Source organism: Canis aureus, chromosome 24 (genome assembly GCF_053574225.1).
Source record: "Canis aureus isolate CA01 chromosome 24, VMU_Caureus_v.1.0, whole genome shotgun sequence".
Lineage (NCBI taxonomy): Eukaryota > Metazoa > Chordata > Mammalia > Carnivora > Canidae > Canis > Canis aureus.
Window position 1 is genome coordinate 32,128,371 of NC_135634.1, and position 27,576 is coordinate 32,155,946.

A 27,576-nucleotide genomic window follows, 5' to 3' on the forward strand; every position below is an offset into this window, starting at 1 on the left:
GTGGGTGGGTGGGGTCTAAAAAGTAGAAAGGAAGGGACCGATCCTTATTTACCTCTTCCCATATGCCAAACACTGTGCCGGCAACTTTGCAGATACTACTTCATTTAACCTCATGGAAATCTTGATGAGAGAGTTCCCGTTTTATAGACGAGGACACTCAGACCCACAGCTCGCCCAGCTGGTAAGTGACAGGGTTGAAATTCCACCCAGATTCCTGACTCAGAGCCCAGAATCTTTCTGCGCAGTACTGAGAAGTGAGCTGAAAGGTACTGGAAACACAGGGGCTTAATGGCAGGTTCCAGTCCTTATGAGGAAATCTGGAAAGAGAAAGATCATTCTCCTCCAGCTATGGGACCAATGTACTCAAGAGTCACCAGGACAGGAAGCAAAGGGCAGACCCCCTAATGGTCCAGTTATAACGTGGGGCTGGAGCTGCTTAAATCCCTCCTGCCTTAGGTCTGAATCCCCTGCAACTTATATTTTCCCATTGTGTGTCTTCCTTACTAAGTCATGAGTTCCGTACATGTTCTTTGTGGTACAGTATCTGGCACTGGCTGGGTGCTCCCTAAGGGATGATGGAATGAATGAATGAATGAATGAATGATTGATGAGTCCTTAGCTGAGGGGCAGCACCACAGAGATCAGGGAGTGCCTGGGCAGACCAGGTGTCAACTGTCTGCACGAATATCAGTGGCCCTCATTCAAATTCTCTCCTAGGACTCCTTGTACTCTTACGTGGGTTTGATGGATATGAGTTTTTAAAACCCACACATACTCGGTTTATAAAAATAAGCACAGATTTGGGTTTTTTTTTTTTTTTGACATGCTGAAGACCAAATTGACTTAATTTTTCATTTCACTGGCTTTTTTGCATGTGCGGTGGGAGGGGCTGTAAACAGTGCTGGAGAAGGTAGAGAGAAGGTTCTGGGCTTCTCAGAAGCATCCAGTCCATTGTTTATCCAAGGCCACAAAGAGCCCAGAATGCCAGCATCCTCCTTCTGCGTCGTTCCCATGGAAACCATGCTTGTGCTGTGCATACAGAAGGGCGACTTCTAGCGCCATCAGCTCCGGCTCCTGAGAGAATGTAGTGCCTGAGGTGGGAGATTGCAGACAAGCCACGAGGAGGGAAAAGCAAAAAGATTGCTGCTCTGTCCCCAGAACACACACCTTCCACTTCCCTCCCCCGCCCCCTTTCCCCGACACCCCAGTGGGAATCGTGCCAGGCCCTCAAGGACACTGAGCACAGACCTCCCCTGGACTGAGTGACGGTCACGCAGGCATCTGCTTACGAGGGCTCCGAGGTAATTGCACCTGTCATGTCAGAGGAGGAAAGACCCGGGGCTGAGGAGCAGAGAAGGAATTCCGCACGGGGCAGTGACTGAGGCATCGTGTGGCCTGGACAGATGACGGTCAGGCCTTCCCAGGACAAGAGAGACATGCCACTGCCTTCCTGGACAGGGAGACAGTGGCCACCCAGCTGTCCCCATCCACTTCTGGTCAGTCCATCGGGCTTTTAGGCAAGAGCCCCTGGGGGCACTGTCTTTCTTTCTTTCTTTCTTTCTTTCTTTCTTTCTTTCTTTCTTTCTCTCTTTCTTTCTTTTAAAGAATTTATTTATTAATGAGAGACACAGAGAGAGGCAGAGACATAGGAAGAGGGATGAGAAGCAGGCCCCATGCAGGGAGCCCCACGCGGGACTCGATCCTGGGACGCCAGGATCATGCCCTGAGCCAAAGGTGGATGCTCAACCACTGAGCCCCCCAGGCGTCCCCGTCTTTGTTTCTGATGCCACCCCCCTCTCTGTTTCCGTGCCGCCTACTAGCTGTGTGACCTTGGGACGTGGCATGACCTCTCCGAGCCCCTGTTTCCTTGTCGGCCACACAAGGATAATAAGATCCGCAGCATAAGGTTCTTGAAATTCGAAACAGAGTTGATAAACAGGAGGTTCCGGGCACGGGACTGGGTACGAATAAGCATTGGGCCGACGTTGGTGTCCTCTTCCCGTGCCACCTGCGCGCCGCCGTCCACTCTGTCGGGGGAACTGGAGCTTCTTCCTTGAAAGGCCTCTCAGCACGGCCCTCCTCCCCGCCTGCTCTGTATCTGCTCACAGGGAACAGGCATCTGCCAAGGAAGTGCTCAAGTGCAAATTAGCATCTATGGAAGGAAGCAGGGCTCTCTTGAATACTGGGATGGGAAACAGAGCCAGGCCTCATAAAGGCCCAGAACCGGGGATGTGGAGCAAACGGTCCCTTGTCTTCCCTCTTTCTCTCTGCTTGTCCGCCTGCCCCACCTCTCTGTGCACGTGGAAGAAACAGTCACACCAGCCCTGACTCCACGGCCTTCTGACTTGTCTGTTCGATGGCAACTACAAGAATCTCAATGCCAGCCCCCAGTTCCAGGAAGATCATTTACCCACACTTGGTCACATGTCCCCCTGCGGTCCATTCAATCATGGCCACAGACAGGACCAAGGGTCAGACCTTCCCCTTTCGCAGGAGGAATTTATAGAGAAGGAACACGAAAAGGAGCAGCCACCCAGAGTATTCTTTGGTTCTTCAAAGCCCCCCCGCCACACACACACACAACTGGCCCTGTCTTAGTGGATTTGCTCCTAAGTCTTAGGACAGATGACTCAGCAGGAAGGTTCTGGTCCAGACTTTCTCCTAACACATGCCCTGTCCTGGATGAGACGAGCTGTGAGTTCCTGGAAGAAATAGAGGCGCCCATCTGTACTCATCATATGTCCACATCATCCATATGCAAGAGGAGGCAGACAGAGCCAAACCCAGGAACTTCCCTCCTGCTGGTCATATGGTAGGGTGCAGAGATGCAGATCTTACAAATGTGCCCAAATGTTGACATCTGGAATACTGAGAGCTTTCCTTAAGCTCTGAGGAAACGGTGATGATGTAAAGTATGCGCTAGATTCCAGGTACAGTTGTGTGCTGAGACAAAGAAACTGTATTTGGTTGTACTGGATCCTTTCACAGAAAGCCAAAAGCCATTCTTCATAGCAGAGTTTAATAGGATTTATGTGTTTTAGAGTCGCTCACATTTTGCAGTGTTTTTTTTTTTTTTTTAAGTATTTTTATCTATTTACTTGAGAGTGAGAGAGAACACAAGAAGAGCAGCAGCAGGCAGAGGGAGAAGCATACTCCCCAATGAGTAGGGAACCCGATGTGGAGCTCCACCCCAGGATCATGATCTGAGCTGAAGGCAGGCACTTAACCGACTGAGCTACCCAGCTGCCCTTGGGGTGGTGGTTTACCTGTATTTTCCAGCAGCCGAGAGGCTCAGTCCTGTATGTAGAATTCTAGGCAGAAGTGATTCATTTACTCCCTCGTTCATTCAGCAAATATTTATTGAGTGCCTACCATGAGTATGACAGTGTATTAAGCACTGGGGACAAAATGATGAGCAAAAGCAGGCAAAATCTCCAATTTCATAGAGTTCACTGTCTAATGGTGAAAGTGCACTACATTAATCACACAAGCTTTACAAAATTGCAGCTGTGACAGGAGTCCCACCGGAGAGGGAGCCTGAGCTGTAAGAGGGAGCCTTGTCCCACTCAGGGAGTCAGCTTCCTTGTCAAGTGACACTTGCTTGAGCTGAGTTATGCATACTGATTAGGTGTCCTCAGGTATTGAAGCAAGGAAGGATTCTAAGTAGAGGAAACTACACTTGCAAAGGGCCTGGGGTCTGAGGGACATGGAAAGGAGGGACTAAATCAGGCCGCGGTGAGTGGAGTGGGGAGGTGTAGTTGTGGAGCAGGGACCATGTTAGGGGTTTTACATATTCTGGAAGCAGGAGGGTGACATGAAGAGATTTGCATGTTGAATCTAGCTATTGTCTTACTTGTAGTAATTCAGGTGAGAAAAAAATATGTCCTGAACAAGGTTGTTATTGTTTTGATTGTGGGGGTGGCACTGGAGACGAGTGGATTTGAGAAGTATTCTGGAGGTATAATTGACCACACCTTGAATACAAGGATGAGGGGAAAGGAGGTGAGGGTGGCTCTGAGGGCTCTGGTACCCAAGTGGATGGTGCTATGCACAGGGAGTGCCAGAGGAGGGCCAGGATTGGGTGCTGAGCATTAGAAATGTCTCCACTTCTGGGGTGTCTGGGTAGCTCAGTCGGTTAAGCATCTGCCTTCTTCAGCTCAGGTCATGATCCCAGGGTCCTGGCATGGAGTCCTTCATCAGGCTCCCTGCTCAGCAGGGAGTCTGCTTCTCCCTCTCCCTCTGCCTCTCCCCCTGGCTTGTGCTCTCTCTCAAATAAATAAATAAAATCTTTAAAAAAAATTCCTTCACTTCTATCAGACTTTCCTTGTCTAATCTAGTTTATATTTCTCTCAAAGAGGAATTAGCACTTTCACAGAGCTTAGAATAAGGGGATTAATAAATCTTATCGGACTTCAAGGGACCAGAAGCCCCAGCTGTCAGCCGGTTACACATTTTATGGAAGGAGACAGATGGCAAATAAGCATATGAGCAGATGCACAACATTATATGTCATGAGGCAACCTCAAATTAAAGCCACAAGGAAACACCACTGCACACCTATTAGAATGGCTAACATCCAAAAATCTGACAATATCAAATGTTGACAGAGCCACAGGAACTGTCATCCATTGCTGGTGGGAACGCAAAATGGTGCAGCCACTTTGGGAGGCAGCTGGGCAGTTTCTTACAAAATTAAACCTACCCTTACCATACCATCCAGAAATCATGCTTCTTGGTATTCACACTCAAGTGAGTTGAAAACTCGTGTCCACCTGCATACAGATATTTATAGCAGCTATAGTTATAGTTGCTGAAACTTGGAAACTACCAAGATGTCCTCTGGTAGGGGGAGGGATAAATACATTGTGCATCCAGACAATGGAAGATTGTTTCATGCTAAAAAGAATGAGCTTGCTAACCATGAAATACCTGGAGGAAGATTAGTGCATATTACTAAGTGAAAGAAGCCAATCTGAAAAGGTGCACACTGTATGTTTCTAACTATTTGACATTCCAGAAAAGGCAAAACTATGGAGACAGTAAAAAGATCAGTGGCTGCCCAAGGGTTAGATGGTGGCAAGGAAGAGGAGAGGGATGAGTAGGTGAAGCACAGGCAATTTTTAGGGCAGTGAAACTCATCTGTATGACACTCCACTAGTGGACACATGTCTTTATACATTTGTTCAAACTCATGGGATTCTTTGTACAACACAAAGAGTGAAACTTGATGTGAACTACGGACTTTAGTTAATAATAGTATATCAATACTGGTTCGTTCATTGTCAGGGATGTACTACACTAATGTAAGACGTTAAAAATAGGAGAAACTGGAAGATGGGGGTAGCATATAGGAATTTTCTGTGCTCTCTTCTCAATTTTTCTGTAAACCTAAAACTCCTAAAACATAAAATCAATTAGTTAAAAAAAAGAGAGCAAATAGACAATGTTTATATCTGTGCTGAAACTGTGACATGTTTTTCTTTTATATTTGGCTATAATCTCAAAATTAAATCTCTAAAAAAGGTTTTATTGTTGGAGCACCTGGGGGCCTCAGTCCTTTAAGCCTCTGGCTCTTGATTTCCACTGAGGCCATGATTTCAAGGTTGTAGGATCGAGCCTCATGTGGTGCTCATGCTGGATGGGGAGCCTGCCATAGGCTTCTCTTTCTCCCTCTCTCTCTGTCCCTCACCCCCACACCCGTCTAAAAAAAAATAGATTTTGTTGCTATGTATCTTAAAAATTGTTAATTACCTGATTCATACACAAATACTTCCTTATTGAAAATATTTGAAAAAAGAAAAAATAAAAAAAATAAAAAAAAAAAAGAAAATATTTGAAACAGGGCAACCCGGGTGGCTCAGCAGTTTAGCACCACCTTCCGCCCGGGCCATGATCCTGGAGACCCAGGGATCCAGTTGCACGTCTATTGTATCAGTTAGAAATGTGGTCATTTAGAAGTTTTTACAAAAAGTAAATTTTTTAAAAATGGAGATTTTATTTGATTTGTAATCCAAGAATTCTGGACACAAGTAGTCCTAGAATTCGCTCAATGGCTCCATGACATTAGGCAGCACCACTGTCCTGATGATTCTCTGGAACTTTCACCCATGTTTGTGACCTTGTAGCTGCAAGAGGACTCTCCTCTTCCCACAGCCCCCCTGCTACATGTCTGTGTTCAGGCTGGAAGAAGAGGAAAGGGCTGCTGCAGCTGATCTTTTTTTTTTTTTCCTATTTATTTATTTATTTATTTGAGAGAGAGAGAGAGAGCACAGAAGGAGAGAGAGGGAGAGAGAGAAGCAGACTCCCTGCCAAGCAGGGAGCCCAATGCAGGCTTCGATCCCAGGACCCTGAGATGATGACCTGAGCCAAAGGCAGTCACATAACTGATTGAGTCATCCAGATGCCCCTGTATCTGACTTTTTGATCAGAAAAGCAAAAATTTCCCAGAAGCCTACCAACAGAATTCCAAATAAGTTTCATTTGCTAAATGTGTCATGTCGCCATCTCTAGCCACAGAAGACTGAAAGGCAAGCACCTCACTCTTCCAACCACTAGAGCAGTTGGCATCAAGGAGGCAGTATGGCGATTGCTTTGGGGTCTGCCAACAGACAGACAAAACAGCTATTTTTTATCTGACAAAACAGCTATTTTTTTTATTCATGTATGTTTTCAACTAATAATACATCTTGGAGATTTTCTGCAAGTGCATTTATATCATTCTTTTAAATTCTGCATGATATTCCATAGGATAAATGCATGATGAGGGATGCCTGGGTGGCTTGGTGTTGAGGGTCTGCCTTTGGCTCAGATCCCGTGGTCCTGGGATTGAGTCCCACAAGGGGCTCCCTGGAAGGAGCCTGCTTCTCCCTCTGCCTATGTCTGTCTCGCTCTCTGTGTGTCTCTCATGAATAAGTAAATAAAATCTTTAAAAGAAAAATAAATAAATGCATGATGATTTTTATTTCATGTTGATAAATATTGAGATGACTTAAATTTCCTGATTTCAAACAATGCTGGAACGAACTCCTTGTACAAGTTTCTTTGGGAACAGGCGACAGTATCATTCCAGGATTAGCTACAAATGCAATTGTTTGTCAAAGGATAAGCGTTTTTAAAATGTTGGATAGATTCTGCTGAATTGCCCTTAAAAATGGGCCGATTTACGTCCCCACCAATACTGTGTGAGTGCCCGTTTCCCATATCACTACAGAGGACATTTCTAAATTTTATCCAAATAAGGAGTAGAAACATCACATTGTTTTATTCTTATTTGTTGGATTAGTGAGTGTTTCAACAGATTCTCTAGGATATTTGTAGTAGATAATTATAGTAACTGCAAATAATGATCTTCTCTCTTCAACCTTTGAAACTTTTATTTGGATTAGCCTTTCTTTTAGTTTTGAGGGGGCCTTTAAAAAGCCTTTTTCAGTTGAATGCTTAGTTCCCTTATCCTCAATGTTCACTATTTTTTTTAATATGTGCATTTGAAGCTATACATTCCCTCTGGCTACTGCTTTGTATTCATCCTCAGGTTTTGAAAAAGAATGGCAGGGAACCCTGGGTGGCACAGTGGTTTAGCGCCTGCCTTTGGCCCAGGGTGCGATCCTGGAGACCCGTGGAGACCCGGGATCAAATCCCACGTTGGGCTCCCGGTGCATGGAGCCTGCTTCTCCCTCTGCCTATGTCTCTGCCTCTCTCTCTCTCTCTCTCTCTCTCTGTGACTATCATAAATAAATAAAAATTAAAAAAAGAAAGAGAATGGCATTTTGCTCATTATATACCTTATTCATTTATTACTTCATGTATTTGTTACTTTAGGTGCTTCAGAATACTTTACATACTTTACACACTGATGTACTTAGATTACTCTTGTACCTAATAAAAAATTCAAGCAAATACTTCATGCATGAGGCTAAATGTAAAAATTTCCAGACCCACATCTAATTCTTCCCCCGGAAACAATCACTACCAACAGGTTTTGATTCTTTCTTAAATTAACATATGAATGTTTTCATTTGCAATCATTTTCATTGTTGTGGCCATCCTGCATTTTTGGTATTGAGATTTTCTCTGGGATTTGGTAGCTAATTTTTATTCATGTATGTTAAGTGTGTAAAAATAATGTAGTTTCTCTTTGTTATGTATAAAATTCAACATATAGTCATTTGTAAAATGTGTCCATTTATTCAAACCCTCTGCATCCTCATTTAAGTTTTGCTTACTTTGTCAATATCTGAAAGAGATGTTTTTGATCTCTCACTATGATTATGAATTCTCTCATTTCTCTGTATACTTGTCAGTTTATGCTTACTATATTTTGAAACTACACTATTAGCTGTGTGTTTAGAACTATTATAATTCCTTGATGAATTATAACTTTTACAAATAAAAAAACTTCTCTCATAATAATTTTCACATTGTTTTTTTTAAAGATTTTATTTATTTATTTGTCAGAGAGAGAGAGAGAGAGAGACAGCATAAGCAGGGGAGCAGCAGGCAGAGGGAAAACGAAGCTCCCTGCAGAGCAAGGGGCCCAATGTGGGATTCGATCCCAAGACCCTGGGATCATGACCCCAGTCGAAGGCAGGCACTTAACCCACTGAGCCACCCAGGCATCCCAATAATTTTCCAACTGAGCCACCCAGGCTCCCAATAATTTTCACTTTGAATTCTATTTTAGTCTGATACATTTTATTAACATTTGCCTAAAACATCTTTTTGCACGTTTTATTTTCAACTATCCTAAAGATATTTTATTTTAAGAAGTTCTCTTATAAAGTGTATATTCCTGGATTTGAGATTTTCTTTTTTTAACTCAATCTGAGAGACTTTTAATAGAATTTTTTTAACCCACTTTCATTTCATTTGTTATGATTACTGATGTACTTAGATTTGTTCCTGATTATTTTTTATGTATTTTACTTGCCATGCTTTCTGGTTTTCATTTTATTTCTTTTCTGGCTTTTATGAGATTGCATTTTGCTTCTAAGGATTTGGAAATTTTACATGATGATTCTATTTTTTGACTGATATCCTTTAACTGATTTTTTCCCATCAAAATCTAGTGCTAATCAGAAATATATCATTTTTGAAAAGATTTTATTTATTTGAGAGAGGGCTATAGAGCAGGAGCAGTGTGGGGGGATGGGGGAGCAGAATGAGAGGGTCAAGCAGACTCTCCACTGAGCAGGGACCTTCTGAGTGGGCTCAATCCCAGGACCCTGGGTTTGTGACCTGAGCTAAAGGCAGATGCTTAACCGACTGAGCCACCCAGGTGCCCCAGAAATACATCATTCTTCTAAATGCTCTTGATTCAGGTAGAGGGGAACTAGTATGTTTGTACTTGGAGGCCTTCCCTGGTAAAGACATTTTTTTTTTCACTTCACTGCATTTGGAATAAGAGAAGAAATAGATCCATATATCACTTTGATCCTATCTCTATTCTTTTATTTTAAGGGGAAAAGCAATTGAGAAAGCATATTTCAAAACAAAAAAAGACAGAGAGAGAGTAAACAGAGGATGATGCTCAAGGCAAAAGAAATGATTTGGTGACGGGAAAATTTTAAGCATCAGGGTGAGTTTATTTGGGGCTTGGAGCCTTTCTAAGGCAACTTCAATTACCCTGTGAAGGTAAACTTCTCTTCCAAGTGTAAGTTCAGCTCTGCTTATTGTGTCTGGATTGACACAGGCTGAAAAAAAAGCAGATAGTCTGAAGAGCCAGGTGACAGGCTTAATCTCTGACTAAAGAGTCGAGGCCAAGAGCAAGCAGCCAAGTTCTATTTTGAGCGTCACCAGGAACTGCCAAGATTTGAGCCAAAGGGAAGCTATAAGATGTTGTAAATTGTATCTGGGATTGTTTTTTTTGTTTTTTGTTTTTTCTGGGATTTTAAAAATCAGGTATAGTGACTGTCATGAGGAAGAAGTTTTCACACTCACACACATGTAAAGCGAGGGGACACAGCATGCATACAGGGCCACAGTGGGAAGCACCAGGGTCAGACAAGAAGGAGAAGCAGCAAGGGAGAAATGTGGGCAAGAGCATTTATTGTGGCTTTTGCTGGAAATGCAAAGCAAAGAAGTAGGTTTAGGATTGGCTAATCTGAGTAATTTGGGTGGCTCTGGGGCATAGGAGCTGTTCCTAGTTGTCCAATACCTGGCCCTCGGGTGATTAGGGTAAGTGGATAGTGGCCCCAAGTGTGAGAATCTGATTAAGGAGGTTGAGGTGTGGGCTTTGGATTGGTCAGATTGCTTATGGAAGGCGAACTTGCAGGCAGGTCTTTGCTCTCTTTAGAAATTGGCCAGCCCTGGGTGCAGCAATCCCTCCAGCATCAGCAAGGCCCCAGATGTCAAACATCAGAAAATAAAAAGCATGATTAATACAAAAGTCTCAGTTCAAAGTGGGGATTGAGGAACAAGAACCAGCAACTAAGTCAAAGTGCCAGCAGACTGGAAGATAAGAAATGTTTGTGTAGAGACCTACTATTCACCAAAAAGGACCTTGGGAATGTTTCAAAACTCGGCCCACACATGGGCTCACTGTTGCCTCTGCTGTCTGTCTGTCTTAAAGGCAATGCCTGATGTTGCTCAGAAATGCGAAGTTGTGTTCCCAGCTGGAACATCTTATCTCTCAGTTTCCACGTAGCTTAGGTAACACAAAAACAAGGAAGGGCAAGGGGCTGTCTGAAGGATTTTTTAAATTAGTGAATTTACATTTAAAAATACTTTACAAAGATATAACATTTACATCATGTTTAACTGCTAAGTTTAGCTCTTAATCTCCATTCCAATGAATAAACTAACCATCATCTGAACTATTCCAGGAAAATCCAGACCTAATTCAGCCTGTTCCTCTGGGTACGTGGAGGTCTGGTTTCCACTAGGTGATGGACAGGTCCAGCTCCCCCTGCTGATGAGCTTCCGAGGAGAAGGCAGCCGCAGAGGGAAGCCGCCAGGCCAGCAGACGGGCACACACACAAGAGGCTAATGTGCAAACCCACCGCGGTGGACCAGGCCGGTTCCCGGGGATCTCTAACTCAGCCAAATCCAGCTGAGATGTTAAACAGAACCCATCAGTGACAGGAAGCCCGGCCAGCCCAGAGCCAACACGTCTGGTCTAATGAAAAGGCCTTTGGCTGGTAGCACTAGAGGCTACAAGTACAATCCTCTGAGATGTCTGAGGCGCCTCCTTCATTCCCTTCCCCTGCAGTCTTGGCAGCTGCCTTTGCTCCAGCACAATGAAATGCTGAAGCAGCAGGAGAGCTATGACCCAGAGTTTACAATTCAGAGAGGGCAGGAGAAAGAAGAGCTCTGTTGATTCCTTTTCAGCTTCCCATCAGGGAGAGGCAACAAAACCAGTGGCTATGGATTCTCACCCATTTTTATAACCATCAAACATTTTTAAGGCCCCCGCAAGCCGGGCACTGGACACTCAAAGCATAAAATCCAGGCTCTGCCCTTTGCAAGCTCACAGACCAGAAAGGGGATGAGGTCAGCACACAAGACCCAGACGGATGGGGAAAGGGAGTCAGAAATGGCCTCACAGGGCGGCCTAAACCCACCCAGCAACACCCTACTGCTGGTTGGACTGGACTGTGCTGGGAGCCAGAGCAAGTATACCCTCTCCACCCTTGGGAATTCAGTCTAGTGTGGGGACCAAAGGACCTGAGTGGCTCAGAGGTTGAGCGACTGCCTTTGGCTCAGGTCCTGATCCTGGGGTCCTGGGATTGAGTCCCACATCAGGCCTCCTGCAGTGAGCCTGTTTTTCCCTCTGCCTATATCTCTGCCTCTCTCTTTCTGTGTCTCTCATGAATAAATAAAATATAAAAAAAATAAATAAAGCATAGGACTTCAACAGAGTGGGAAGGAGTGAAAATTGATGCTCTAGCCAGAGGGAGCAGTGCTTGCCAAGACAGAAAGGCCAGGATGTTCAGGGCATGTCCAGGTTAGGTAATTGAGAGAACAGACATAGGAGGGGCTTGAAAGGCCAGGCAGGGTGCAGGAGAAATATTTATTCCCTCAATCCACCAGTCATTTTTTAACATTGTGGTGAAAAGCACATGACCTAGAATTTACCATCTTAAACATTTTTAAGTACAGTTCAGTAGTGTTAAGTATATTCACATTATTGTGAAACAGATCTCCAGAATTTTTTCATCTTTCAAATCTGAAACTGTACGTAGTCAACAACAAATCCTCTTCCCTCCCTACACCCTAACACCAGGTTACTCCCATTCTACCTTCTGCCTCTATGAATTCGACTGGTCTAGGTACCTCATTTAAGCAGAATCACATAGAGTTTGCTTTTTGGTGTGACTGGCTTTCTTCACTTAACATATCTTTAAGATTCATCCATGTTGTAACATGTGATTCTCCTTCCTTTTTAAGGCTGAATAATATTCCATTATAGCTCTAGACCATATTTTGTTTATCTATTCGTCTGTTGATAAACACTTGTGTTGCTTCCACCTCTTGGCTATTATGAATAATGCTGCCATGAAGATGGGTGTGCAAAATCTCTTTTGAGTCCCTGCTTTTAACTATTTAGGCATATAGACTCAGATGGCTGCATCATACCGTAATTCTATTTTTAATTTTTTGAGGAACCACAGCACTGTTTTCCATAGTGGCTGCACCATTGTATGATCCCACCCACACTGCAGAAGGCTTCGGATTTCTCCACATCCTCACCAGCATTTGTTACTTTCTGTTTTTGATAGTAGGCATCCTCCTGTGTCTGAGCATCATTAGTCATTTCTGAGTAGAGGCATGATGAACCAGAGCTGCATGTCAGAGGTTCTCTCTGGCAGCAGAAAAATTGACAGGCAGAAGATGGTCAAGGTTTTGACAGTGGTGGAACTGGAGGGAGGGACTCTTGACGAGGCCTGGCAACAGAGAAAATCAGAGCCACCGAAGAAAAGAAGTAGCCAGACTCAGAGCAGGAGATGGGATGCTAGAGAGATGGAGGAGCTAAATGAGACTCTAGTTGCAAACAAAAAGACCGAGAAAATAGGGGTGCCTGGGTGGCCCAGTCAATTAGGAGTCTGCCTTTGGCTCAGGTCAGAATCCCAGGATCCTGGGATCAAGCTCCATATAGGGCTCCCTGCTCAGCAGGGAGTCTGCTTCTCCCTCTCCCTCTGCTGCTCCTCCTGCTTATACTCAATCTGTCTCTCTGTCAAAAAAAAAAAAAGATAAATAAATAAAATCTTAAAAACAAAAAAAAGAAAGAAAAGACTGAGGGGCACCTGGGCACCTGGATGGCTCAATGGCTAAGGGTCTCCCTTGGCTCAGGTCATGATCCTGAAATCCTGGTACCGAGTCCTGCATCAGGCTCCCCACAGGGAGCCTGCTTCTCCCTCTACCTATGTCTCTGCCTCTCTCTGTGTCTCTCATGAATAAATAAATAAAATCTTTAAAAAAAAAAGACTGAGAAAATACCAATACAGTGAGAAAAGTAGGAAGTTGGGAGAGGGTGCTGCTTGTAGGGAAATGTTGAGATGTGAAAGGTGCCTGCAGGTGACAGGTTAGTTGTTGATGCAGGACTGGTGTCCCAAAGAGAGTCCAGGGCTAGACCCAATCATGGCATTCATTTGTATAGCACTTTTATTTACATGAGCCCCTCGATGCTCATGACATCTGGTAAGGTCAGTCCAAGCAGATGTCATTTCCATCAGCTGACCAGTGAGAAATCAGGTAGTACAAGGGACAAGCCAAGGCCACATCATACATCAGACCGCATCAGAGCCTGGGTAAGCTCCTGAGTCTGCTTCTAATTAATTGGCCTTTTCTTTTCCTGAGATAAGACTTGCCTAGGAGCACACAGAGGTCCGATCAGTGGAAGGCACATTCACTCATTGGACAAATTTTGAGTGCCAGGTAGTGTTCAAGGTGCTGGAGATTCACTAGTTAATAAAACAGACAGAATAGACACGATCCTGCCATCATGGAGCCTATATTCTTGTAGATGGTGGAACAAACCAACTAGCCTTTTCGCAGTTTTCCAAGAATTCCCAGGAGAAGGGTCTTTGGCTGTTGCCCAAAGTATTCCCAGGAGAAGTGTCCCAAGGCAAATCTGTGTCTTGAAGAGAAAGGTGTTCTGCTCCTTTTGTCACGTTAACTCAAGTTGGACACACTTGCAGTCTTGACAGACCATATTCAGGACAACAGCAAAGGAGAGCACTGCCCAGAATAAGTCCATAAAGTATTTAGGTACAAAGCATACTGAAAGTTGATTTTTCAGGAAAGCATTTCTTTCTCCCTATTTTCCTTCCCTTTTACTTGAAACTCATCAGCCAAATCTGTTTTCTTCACTAAATACCAATAATCTACTTCTATAAAGGAGGTTTCCAGTATATTCACCTTTATAGCAGCATTATTTACAATAGTCCAAAGGTAGAAAGGACCTAAATGTCCATCAACAGATGAATGGATAAACAAATTATGGTATTTACATACAATGGAATCTCATTCAGCTTTACCATGGAAGGAAATGCTGTCACAGGCCACACCATGGACAAACCTTGAAGACATTGTGCTAGGTGATATAAGCCAGTCACAAAAAGACAAATGTCATATGATTCCATTACATATGAATATAGGATTCTAGGCACCTAGAGTAGTCAAATTCATAGGAACAGAAAGTAGGAATAGTAGTTACCAGGGTCTGGGGAGGGAAGGGAAAATGGGAGTTATTGTAATGGGGACAGAGTTCTGGTTTATGAGAATGATGAGAAATTTCTGGAGATGGATGGTGGTGATGGCTGCACAATATTATGAATGTATATACTGCCCCAGAACCATACACTTAAGATGGCTAGAGGGGTAAATTTGATGTTACGCATTTTACCCTGCTGCCAGTAGGAAAGTCAGCAAATCACTTCCGCATCATGTCCTTGTCATCATCTCTAACAAGAGGGGCTGACTAGCTGTTTCTTGGTCTACGATCTAATGTTCCCATGGTAACCACTGTAAGGCAGATAGACACCTGGTGGGCAGGATCTCACCATCAGATCAGCAGGGTTCACCGTACTGGCCTCTCTCCTACGTGCTCCACTCTCTAAGCTGCTCCACAGAGAGCTAAAAATCAGTGTCAAATTGTGTGTCTCTCTGCATCCCATCCTCAGCCACTCTGAGGCTCGGTTCTTTGAGCATTCGACATGATAGTTTGCTCCTAGCCAGTCACACACACTCTTCTTTCCGCTCCAGGACATCTTCTCCTTCTTCTCCTGCCCCACTCCCCTACCATGTTCCTTTACTAGCTCTTCCTCCTCCTCAGAATTCTTCAGGGCTCAGGTGAGATGTCTTTTCCTCCAGGAAGACATCCTCTCCTGAATGCCCAGGTGATGTTATATCCTATGTTCCATGCTCCTGTAGAACAAACCACATTGAAAGAGAAAATCAGGCAGCAGGAGAGGGGGAGTCATTCAGATGTTTTCATTTAAATTAGACAGAGTCTGTGAACATAATGGACTTCGGATTCAGAACCCATCGACTGGAAACCCCAGATGTCCTGTTCACCAGCTGTGTAACCATAAGCAAGCTACTTAATTGCTCCAAGTCTGTTTCCTCTTCTATAAAGCCAGGATCAAATGTCTTAACTCCCCAGGGTGCTGAAAGGAGACTTGGGGGTTGGAGGGGTGGCATATCCCAACTGTTCTTGTCTTGGGCCACTCCTCACTGGTTAAATGTCCTCACCTAACTCCCAGATTCCTACCTGCCCTCTACTCTCCCTCCAGCCCACTTCTCAGGTTGTAGTTGGAGCATCTCTAAACTGCATATGCCTGGCACCTGCGTGGTACAGTCAATTAAGCTTCCAACTCTTGATTTGGGCTCAAGTCACGATCTCAGGGTCATGAGATTGAGCTCTGCATCAGGCTGCACGCTCAGCACAGATTTCGAGTGCCAGGTAGTGTTCGAGATTTTTCTCTCTCTCTCCCTCTGTCCCTCTCCCTGCTAGCTGGCTCACTCTAAATAAATAAAATATTTCAAAAAAAATAATAAACTGCACATGTGACAACCTCCTGCTTGCCTGTAGTCTTTCTCCATTGACTTCAGGAGAAAATGCACATTTCTAGTTGGACTCCGGCTTCTCTCTCTGGTTCTCCTGTGTCACTACTGCCCTGATGGCCTGAGTTCCAGCCATGTAGAGTTCCAGCCTCAGGCTCTTTTGGGCCTGTGAGTCTCCCCACAATCATTTCCTCCTCCTTAGCAAAGACCCTGTCCTAGTCCGCCTTCTGCCTGACAACTCTTATTCTTCCTCAGGTAGCTTCTTCTGTGAAGCCTCATCTGACCACCAACACTTGTGTGCACAGCCCCATTTCGTGCCCCTGGGGAACCCTATGATTTTCCTGCCTCTTATTTCCTGGATTTTTTCTACACATTAATTTTGTTTTAACTTTGGCTTTAACAACTTTACTAATGTGCAATTGACATGTAATAAGCCGTACATACGTAAGTATATAATCGAATTTTTGACATACATAAACACCCATGCAAGAATGACCACAGTCAAGAGAAAGGATTTATTTATCACCCTCCAAATCTCCCTGCACCACCTGGTAATCTTTTCTTCCAGCCTTCCCTGACCTTTCTCTCATTTGCAGGCAACCACTGATTGACTATCACCGTATATTAGCTAGCATTTTCTAGAATTTTGTATACATGTAATAATACAGTATATACTCTTTTTTGCCTGGCTTTTCTTTCCCAGCATAATTATTTTGAGATTCATCCATGTGATAGCAATGTTTACGCTTTTTCTTTTATTATTAAGTAGTATTCTATTGTATGCCAACCCAGTTGATATTTTTAAGGGTGAATAATAATCTTTTGTGGTATATAGATTTTGTTTATCCATTTATCCATCAACAGACACTTGGGTTGCTTCCACCTTTTGGGCTATTGGAAATAATGCTGTGACAAACACGGGTGTACAGATATCTGAGTCCCTTATTAATTGCATTTTAAATTTTGCAGTATTTTTTTTTTAGTATTTTTTTTATCTAATTGCAATTTTTAAATTTTTTGAGATTTTATTTATTTATTTGAGAGAAAGAGCAAGAGAGAGTACATGCAGGGTGTGGGGGCACAGGGAGAAGCAGACTCCATGCTGAGCAGGGAGCCCAACATGGAGCTGGATCCCAGAACCCCGGGATCATGACCTGAGCCAAAGGCAGATGCTTAACCGACTGAGCTACCCAAGCTTCCCTCAGCTGCATTTTTAAAAAGATTTGTTATTTATTTGAGAGAGAGAGAGAGAGAGAGAAGGAGGGAGAGCGTGAATGGGAGGAGGCACCGAAGGAGAGGGAGAGAATCTTCAGGCACACTCCCTGCTGCGTGGGGAGCTGCGTGCGGGGCTCCATCTCATGACCCATGAGATCATGACCTGAGCCAAAATTAAGAGTCAGATGCTTACCTGACTGGGCCACCCAGGCACCCCTCTCACTTGCATGTTAATGTTTGCATCCCATTGCTTACCACAGAGCCTGACATGTAGCATTTAATAAATGTTTGTGAAATTACTAGCCGAATGAATGACTGACTGAGTGCATATATGGGTGATTCCCACCCTGGGTGCCAGATCACACACAGCTGCATCGTTCGTCCTGTAGGTGTCAGTCACGGAGTCCTAACACCAGGCTGCTGAGTCTGTGGAGAAGCCAATCTCTTTGAATCCCTTCCAAGAAGTGAAGAAAACACTTCCTCTGACTTGGTTTGTCACCCTTGCCACCACTTGTTGCCCCATGGGAGGCCCAGCTGCCTGAAGTCTCTGGGTTAGTCATGAGCTACTAACTCAGGGGGAGGCATAGCTGAGGCTACTCCCGAGAAGGAATTATTTCCTCTGAGACATCTGGGGAACCACTCACTGCATTTCTTCCCATGAGATCATAACAATATCAACAGCTAACATATTTGTGTGCTTGCTCTGTGTCAGGTGCTCTAGAAGCAGTATCTCATTTAACTGATAAACAGCCCCGAGTTAGGCACTGTAAGATTCCTCACTTTATAAAAGAAACAAACAAAGGCACAGAGAAGTTAATCAACTTACCCATGGTAAGCTAAGAAATGGAAGAGCCAGGATCTGAATCCAGGCTCTTTTCTCCAGAACCTACCAGGCAGAAGGGGAAAAAACAAAAAACCAAAACAAAACAAAAAACAACCCACAACCAACCACTCAGGCTGAAAGCAGTTCGCAATGAATTATGTTGAAGTTAACCAGGGTCTTTCTAAAAACACTTTTTTCTAAGTTTGATTAATATTTACTGAATATGTTTTGGAAAACACATTAAAAACCTTTGAGTCACATAAGCCTACCGAAAAAAAGATAATCATTCTTAACACATTAAAATGTTTCCTCCCAGTTTTTTTTAATCTTACTTATATATTTTAATTCAGTTGATATGAGCGTCTTCACTCTCTTAAGAGGCATCAGTCCTCTTGACACATCTGCCATTTGCACCTCTGCCTTCTTTCTTGAGCGTCTCTAATGCATTCCTGACAAATGATGCAGTAAAGATGGGAACGTTAATGTATAGTAACGATGATGGCAGTTGACAGTGAGTGCCCACCATGAGCCAGGCCCTGTGCTGAAGAAGCACCCTGAGCTCATGTGGTTCCTAGCAGCCGTATTAGGTGGGAGCCATTGTTACACTCATTTTACTGGATGAGGAATCAGACTTCTAACATTTAACACATGTGGCTCTTCCTCCTCCCCTTTCTTTCCTGAAGAGCTCATTCCTAACACCCCTAGCTGAGACCTAGAAAGGTATGTGTCCACTCGGGGTGGGGTGGGTAGCAAAGGGTCAAGACTGGGCTGTCAGAGCCTTCACTTCCACCCCAAGCAGATGTACAGCATGTCTGCAGGAGGGTAGAAGAGCTTCTTGGCTCAGGGGATGACTCAGTGTGGCGTATTTGACCCAGAACAGGGTGAAAAGAGTCAACGGTGGTATGGGAGGGTGCCCCAGCTTGGGGGTGGGGGTTGTCAGAACCTGAGTGGATTGAGGAGGGAGACCTTGCAGGAAGTAGGGGGTGGGCAGCATGAGGTATGAGATCCCGAGCAGGGTGAAGAAGGGGACTGCAGGTGGGAGTAAGGTGCTGGAACCCAAGCCAGGTGAAAATGGCATCCACATGGAGGAGGGATACAGTGGCAAGGGGATATCAGTGACAGGAAGGGGAGGCAATCAATAAATAGTCCTATGACACACAACACAAGCCAGATGTGTCTGTTAAAGAGCCACAAATAAGTAAAGGGAGGCAACTAGAGAGTGAATCCCACAGTGCTAGATAGACTGGCATTGAGGTATTGGTGTGAGGTCGCTGTTTTCAACAGTAGACACAGAAATATATGTGTATAGGTGTAAACATATGAATGTATCTTCATGTGTATCCCTAGCTTTGTTCACTGAGAGGGCCTGGGAGCCACAACACCCTAACAGTGACAAGCACATTTACCACCCGAATCTTGGTTTCTGAATTCATTCTCTGCTAAAAAGAATCAGTGCTACCGGGACAAATGACCAAGAGACGATAAGATGTGTCTAGAATATTCGTATGCCATTCATATAAGGACGTGAGATATTTCAACAGTCATAGGAGTCAGCTCAGAGAGGCTCCTGCTGGCCCAACAGAGGACAGTATGAGTGAGTATCAAAACTAAAAAACAGGGCAGCCCGGGTGGCTCAGCCGTTTAGCACCTGCCTTCAGCCCAGGGCGTGATCCTGGAGTCCTGGGATTGAGTCCCATGTCGGGCTCCTTGTATGGGGCCTGCTTCTCCCTTTCCCTGTGTCTCTGCCTCTCTCTCTGTGTGTGTCTTTTATGAATAAATAAATAAAGTCTTAAAAAAAATCTGTAGTGATGGATTACATACAACCTATTGAACATAGGAATCCATGATCCCTCACTCATGTAAATAGATAAATGAACTAAAGTTTCATGTAGAACAGATTTCAAAGGAACTCCCCACAAAATATGTAATAATTACAATGGAAAAAATAACTCTAGGGGCACCTGGGTGGCTCAGTAGTTGAGTGTCTGCCTTCAGTGGTCTCACATCAGGCTCCTGTGGGTTTTTCATGAATAAATAAATAAAATCTTTAAAAAAAGAAAAAGTAACTTTACTGTGGAGCAAGCTTGGCAGGCACCACCTTAATCAAATGGCAAAAGCAATCATCCCAGTAATGGTGCGAACTGAAATCAGGAGCAGCCTGATAGGTGAAACAATGTGAAAGCAACACAGTCACTTGTGTGATGTTCCTGCCAAAGGTTCATAGCCTGAATCCAGTGAAGAGGAAACACTAGACAAACCCAAACTGAGGGCATTCCACCAAGCAACTGACGTGTAATCTACAGAAGTTTTAAGCTTATGCAGATCAAGGCTGAAAAGCAGTTCCACTTTGAGCCAAATGCAACATGGGAGCTTGGATTGGATCTTTTGCTATAAAGAACGTTATTAGAACAAAAGATAACTCTCCAGCCTAAAGATTAGATATTAGTAAGGTAGTGTTAATCTCCTGACTTTGATGGCTGTGTCCTACGCAAGTGACTGATCCTTATTTGTGGCAAGTACATGCCAAAGCACTGGGGCATGGTGCAGCAGAGCACCTTATTCTCAAAGGCTTAGCAGGGAAAAAGAGGAATTTTTGTTTTACTTGCAACTTTTCTGTGAGTTTTTTACTTTTTTTTTTTTTAAGATGAATTAACATATCCAAGGCCACCTAACTAGTTAGAGGCAGGATTCAAATCCAGGTCAAGAAATCAAGCTCTCCATCTCTAAATTGTTCATTCACTGGGGGTGGGAGCCCCGTTGAGCTGGCTTCTGTGTCTTTTGAAATGTCCCCATCGACCTTTGAGCACTTCCCTATAATAGAATATTGTGGGCTCCTTTTGTCCTTTCTTGCTCCAGCCATTTGCCCTAGGAGCAGTGGTTCCTCTTGGCTTGTTGAGGGCAACAACAAGAGCGAGCCCTGGATGGCCTGTACCCAATAGGACCGCACTGTATTCATTTTTCGGCCAGGCTTTCTCGCTCGCCTTCAAGCACCACATGTCCAGCACCAGCCTCGATACTACATGTGAAAGCATATAGTTATATCCACCTGGTGGCACGTGTGTGGCATGTAAAATATCAGAAGCAAGAGCACATGGCCAGGACGGTGCCCCACAGAAAAAGAACGCAGCCAGGCCCTTTTCCCCTTGGTTGGCCTGCCCCAGGCGCTGCAGGTGGTCAACATCTGCACACATGTTCCCAACTGGTGAATAAAGTTTTCACATGCCACTCAGTCACTGAGCCTGATGGTATTATTTCCTTTGCTCCTTGAGCCAAGGAAAGCACATTTTCTGGCACTTGGCAGTATTTTTTTTTTTTTAAGATTTTATTTATTTATGAGAGAGACAGAGAAAGTTGGGCAGGGGGCAGAGGATGAGGGAGAAGCAGGCTCCCTGCTGAGTAGGGAGTCCAATGGGGCTCGATCCCAGGACTCTGGGATCATGACCTGAGCCAAAGGCAGACGCTTAACCGACTGAACCACCCAGGTGCCCCAGCACTTAGCAGTATTACAGCTTTCTAGGCTGCTCCAGATCTTACCCCAGAGATAGCTGAGCTGCGTTTGGGCCCTGACAGGGATCCGGCCTCTTCCTACCTGCAGGTTAAGGCCCAGAAGGCCGCAGACACAGGGAGGGAATAATAGTGCTGGGAGCTGGCTCCGAAGGGCCCTCCCCACCACAGAGGGGGCTTGGAATCACACAGCTACACCTAACAGCCTTGCTTTCTGATTCTCAGTAAGAATCAGGATGAGGGACAACAGGTTTTCTCCTTCCTGAAAAGTCTCAAGCAACCATTTCAACACACAGCAATTCTGGATTTTCTATTAGAAGGAAATTCTTAACATCCACGAAGATATTTGTTGAACCTGTGCCCCTAGTGGATGAAAACCTGGAAAGTGAACTCGACTGCCAGAAAGAAAGTGGTCCTCATCTGATGCAGAGACCACAGGATGGCACCCAACAGTTGCTAACTTTTCCTCTGGATCACACAGGTTGGCACCAAACTGTTCCAGGTGGGCAGCATCAGCCCTTTCTCATCTCTCTTCTTCCCCTCATCCCCTGTGGAGCCTCCCTCTCTCCACCTGGGGCCCTCCCCACACAATCCAGCCAGAATTATGAGCCTCTGGCTCAGGCAGTGGATCAGGTCCTCCTGGTTTCCAGCCCGTGGCACTGGACGTGGATCTGGTGAACTAAGAGCACGGGGTGCAAGGGAGTGTCATGTGTAGGGAAATGGGCCCCCACCCGCCGGGCCATTGCACAGCAGTATTTCTAAAAGACCTGCCTCTCGGGGCACCTCTGTGGCTCAGTGGTTGAGCATCTGCCTTTGGCTCAGGTCGTGATCCCAGGGTCCTGGGATCGAGTCCCACATTGGGTTCCCTGCAGGGTGCCTGCTTCTCCCTCTGCCTGTGTCTCTGCCTCTCTCTCTCTCTATCTCTCATGAATAAATAAAATCTGAAAAAAAAAAAAAAGAAGAAGAAGAAGAAGAAGAAGAAGACCTGCCCCTCATGATGAGGTAGTATGGTTTTAAAAACAGCCACAATAATCTGTCCCATCCCACATGCCTTTCTTGCAGTGTGACTTTTTGCTGCTCCTCTTATCAAGAGATGGGGCCCATGTTCCTCCAGAGTCCTGGCTGGCCCTGTGACTTTTTTTTGTCAATAGAATGCACAAGTGACACCGAGTGATTCCTAGAAAGTCCTCTCAGAAACAAGCAGCCATGCTGGTAAAAGTGGGCCTGGCCCACAGAAAGGCTGAGGGGCTCCATGGAGAGCCAAGGGCCACCACCAACGGCAGCCACATGACTGAAACCATCTTGAACCCACGCCGATGGGGTCCCCTCTGACTACAGCTACACAAGCGACCCCAGGCAAAAATGGGCAGCCAAAGCACCCGCCTGAGCCCAGCCCAGCTGGCAGGTTCATGAGCAAACAAACGGTTTTAAGTCACGAAGTTTTGAGAATAGGACGTTGATTTCACTGGAAAGATAACAAAAACTGCTTTTCCTAGCATGGCCCCAGCGTGTTAGTGTCCCCCTTTCCTCCATCTTACCTCTGGGGTGGCCCAGGGCCCCAGGAGCTAGTGTACCCCTGCCTCACCTTCCTCGCTGGGCATGGCCCAGGGCCCCGGGAAGGGGAGAAGGAAGTTAAACCTAGAAGTAGTTAGTGAGAGCCCAAAACACATTCAACATCACCTTGGGCTCTGTAGGAATACAAAGGCATCTCTGCCACCAGGAAAGCTACACTCGGATGAAAAACTAAAATTCATAAACATAAAACAATGGCAGGCCCCCCAGGATCACAGACGAGGTGTGAAGGGGCTCTGAGTGCTCCATCAGCTCCCAGAGCAAGGCTGGGAGGTGTCGGGAAAGGGTTGAAGATGACGGAGCTTGCACTAGCCCTTGAGCATGGGCAGGACATACCGAGAAGGGATAGAATATTCTAGGTGTGCACATGAGGCTGTTCCAACTATAGGTCGAAAGGTAGAAGTGAGCTGGCTGGGAGGAGCGGCAGCATCGTGCTGAGAGGACCCACGGCCGGGAAGACCACAGCCAGGCCAGAATGGAGAGGGTCTCACAGCCAGTGCTGTGTCTAGAGTTCCCTGGGGTGTTTCGATGACATTCAAGAGCTGACATCAGCCAAGCCCCCTCAGCGCGGCCTTCTGCAGAGCCCCGTGGAAGAGCTCCGAGAATGAGCCTTTCGTCAGAGCAGGGCCCACCTGCAGGAGGAAACGAGGCAGGGGCCAGATTCAGGAGGGTTCGGCTGACTCGTGCACCCAGGCAGGAAGAAGGTGCACACCTGCTTGCATTTAACGTGGCTCAGCCCTGCGTGTGCCATCGTCAAATACTTCCTACATCAGGGTCCCCATCGGTTACAAAGGGGGGCTTCGCCTGTCCTGGCCAGCATCCGGGCATTCACACAGCCATGCTCTGCCCCTGGGAGGAGAACACTGGGACCCCAGTATCATGATGTGTCTCTCCACCAACTCTGCCACACCTCTCCAGCCTTCCTCCTCCCCTCCCTTTGAGGGGTACCACCCTCCCTGCCAGGCTTCTCCTGGCTCCTCCGTGTTGCCTCAGCCATACCAGGGCACTGAACTCACTGGAAGGCTGCACATCACACCATCCCACAAAAATGACAGTCCACCCACCAACTGCCTTAGGGTGGGAGGAGCTATTTAAGACTGCACCTACCCTAAGGGAAGCTATACAGCCAGTATCCCTGCTCCTAATTTATAGGTAGAGATACTGAGTCACGGAAATGATTTACCAGGGCATTCTCAACACTCCAGTGACTCATCCCACAAAGGGTCAAAATCCCACAAAGCCCAACCTACAAGTTGTGTGACTTCAGGCACGTATCTCTGCTCTGTGGCTGTATCAATGACTGCGGGCCCAGCTGGTACCCTAAGTTTTGTCTAGGGCTCTGACATAGCAGCACCCACCTCTCCGAGGTTAGGTCTCTACCGTTAAAGCTCAATAAATAGAACAGAGTATCCAGGAGGATAACCTGGGTTGTTCTGTGTAACTATGAGAGAGAGAATGCCATCGTGTGTGTGTGTGTGTGTGTGTGTGTGTGTGTCCGTGCTGGCGCAGTCAGTTCAGTAAGTTACCCCCCGTTGTGATGTGTAAGACTCCCTAAAAAGAATAAACATGTAGACCCCGGCCTTCATGTAGACCCAGTCTGTAGGGGATGTGCATCCCAGAAACATGGCCAGCTAGGCCAGGCACCCATTCCGGAGGACTCAGCGATTCTGTTGGGGTCTATTAGGCTCTTAGCTGTGTTCCTAGGGTCCCCAGAAGCCTCGCAAGTTGACGTCTTTCTCCTTCTAGAAGGGAAACGGGCTAAGTTGATTCAGCTGCAGGATGCGGGGGAAAGCGCCACAATTCCGTCCGCGTGCCTTGCAGACCCTTACAGACCCTTACAGCGGTGAGCTGCTGTCCCACCTACCCGCCAGCACTCGGCGCCTACGTTTGCCAGGTCACACTGCCACGTGTGGGGGCGTCGCCTGGCACCTGGCAGGCTCCGCAGGGCAGTGGGCTGACCTGGAGCCCCCGCTCCCCTCCCACTCCTCCAGTCACCCCAGCAGGCCCGAGTCCCCGCCTCCATCACCTCTCTCCCTCTGCCCCGGGCATCCACCTCTCCATCGGCCAGGTCGCCCCCAAGGCCCGCGCCTCCTGGGCGCTGGAGCTCACGCACCCCTGATGGGACCCCCTAGAGCTGCCCCTCTCTCGGGAGTCCTCCTGGCGGCCGGTACCTCAGTCCCCACCCCGGCCACCCGCACCGCACCGGCACGCAGGAGGTCCGAGCCGAGCGAGCCAGCAGGCGCTACGGGGCGCGACCCCGCCGTCCCCCCCACCTGGGGCGCCGGGTCCAGCCGCCCGGGGACGGAAGGGCGGCGGCTGGAGAACGGCCTGGGAAGCCCCGAGACGCCCAGAAACGTGCTGAGGCCGGAAACCTCCTGGGCGCGGCGACAGTGCAGCAGCCAAGGCTCGGCGGGCGCGGGAACGCCCGCACCGACCCCTGCCCGATGGGCCAGTCGCGATTCCCCAGGGCCACGGTCCTCCGCGGGAACAGAGGCGCGGCCACCGGGGCTGAGATCAGGCCTCCGCAACCCCCACTGTCCGCCCGTCCGCGCCCCTGCCGCCGGCCCCGCCCCCGCCTGGACCCCTCCGCGCTGCGCCCCGCCTCCCCCTGCGCCCCCCCCCCCCCGTCCGCGCCCCTGCCGCGGGCCCCACCCCGCCTGGACTCCTCCGCGCTGCGCCCCGCCTCCCCCTGCGCCCCTGTCCGCGCCCCTGCCCCTCCCCCTGCGCTCCCCCCGCCCCCCCGCGCCCCTGCCGCGGACCCCACCCCCGCCTGGACCCCTCCCCCGCCTGGACCCCTCCGCGCTGCGCCCCGCCTCCCCCTGCGCCCCCCCGTCCGCGCTCCCGCCGCGGGCCCCTCCCCCGCCTGGACCCCTCCGCACCGCGCCCCGACTCTCCCCCCGCGCCCCCCCCGTCCGCGCTCCCGCCGCGGGCCCCGCCCCTCCCCCTCCGCTCCCCCATCCCCGCCCCGCCCCTCGGTCCCTGGCGCCCCGCCCGCCCCGCCCGGGCCCCCGCGCGCCCCGCCGCGCAGTCTCCCGGCTCCCGCGTCACCGCTCGGCCCACCTGCCCCGCAGCCAATCAGTGCTGTGCCCCGCACCGGCCGGTCCTCGGGGAGGGGGGGGACCTGGGGCCGGATCCGCGGAATCCGGGACCGCGTGTGCAGTGGCCGAGCGCGGGTGCGGCTCCGGTGCGGAGGACGCCAGAAGACTGGGGGGTGGGGGCTTGGGGGAGCGACACCAGCCCTTGGGCTGTCACCGTGGCGCTGCCACTGTCACGTGTGTTTTACTTAGCACTTTATGACCTCCCAGACGCTTTTCTGGGGACACCTGGGTGGCTCAGTGGTTGAGCGTCTGCCTTTGGCTCGAGGCGTGACCCCCGGACGTGGGATCGAGTCCTGGGTGGGGCTCCCCGCGGAGGGGGTGCTGCTTCTCCCTCCACCTGTGTCTCTGCCTCGCTCTGTGTCTCTCATGAATAAATAAAAGGGGGAATGTTTTTCTAGGATGACCTCGCTTTGGCCTCCACACACCCTCGGGAGGATGGTGATACCCCCTTTCGCTCGGGAGGAAATGAGAGCTGCAGGAGGTAGAGGAATTCGCCCCAGGTCCCAGCCGGGCGGCGGGGCAGACGCAGATGCGAGCCGGCTCGCCGCCCTCCCGCCCGAACCCAGGCGGGTTGAAGCCCTGGGGGGGGGGGGGCGCCTCCCTGGGCCCCAGCTCGGTTTGAGATCCCCTGGGGTGCTCTGCTCTTTGAAGAGCGCGGAGGGCTGGGGCCGGGAGAAAAGGGGAAGGGGCTGGCGGGAGAGGCGGAGTTAGCGGAAGGCGTTGAGGCTGCGGAAGGCCGGAGAAAGGAGTAAATTCAAAGGGTTTACTTTGCGCAATTTCTTCGGCTTCAAGCCTGACTAATTTGCAGAGAATTTGCATTTTGAAAGGAAGGCCAAAGATAGAAAAGCCTTGGGGGCTTTGGACCAAATGGCAGGGACCCTAGGCAAATCAAATGCTTTACTTGCGAGAGCCCCCAGGTAAGCACAGGGCAGGGTGCCTCCTGCATCCCGGGCCTGGCCGGTTGGCAGCTCGGGCACACCCCCAGCGGGAGGCCTGGAATAATCTGGAGCGTGAGTCCTGTGCAACCGGGCGCTCCTTCAGCAGCTCGCTGTGCCCTCGGGCCTGAGCAAGAGCTGCAGCTTCTTCCTCCAGATACCTGCAGAACTCAGATCCGGTACCCCAAGGACTCCCTCCTAGCGAGGCCTCCAGTGCCCTGATGTAGGGAAGGTTGGGGTTCGGAGCCCATGGCCAACAAGGAATTCTTGAGACATCTTTGGTGCAAAACGGTGGTTTTATTACCCCCACCCCCACCCCCCAGACAGGGCCTGTTGGCAGAAAGCACTGGGGTCTGGTGGGATGACAGGTTATATACTTTCAAGTTGGGAGGGGGTTAGGGATAGCGTCAGTCCCTAAGGAATTTTG

The 27,576-nt window shown here is 47.9% G+C and overlaps 1 long non-coding RNA gene across 1 annotated transcript; it reads right to left on the reverse strand.

Moving 5' to 3' along the window:
• Nucleotides 1-13,573: 13,573 nt before the first annotated feature.
• Nucleotides 13,574-26,374, reverse strand: LOC144296511 (uncharacterized). Its single transcript, XR_013363610.1, has 2 exons — nt 26,177-26,374; nt 13,574-15,363 (listed from the first exon to the last, which is right to left on the reverse strand). It is a non-coding gene; the product is annotated as an uncharacterized LOC144296511 (long non-coding RNA).
• Between the last annotated feature and the right edge of the window lie 1,202 nt (nt 26,375-27,576).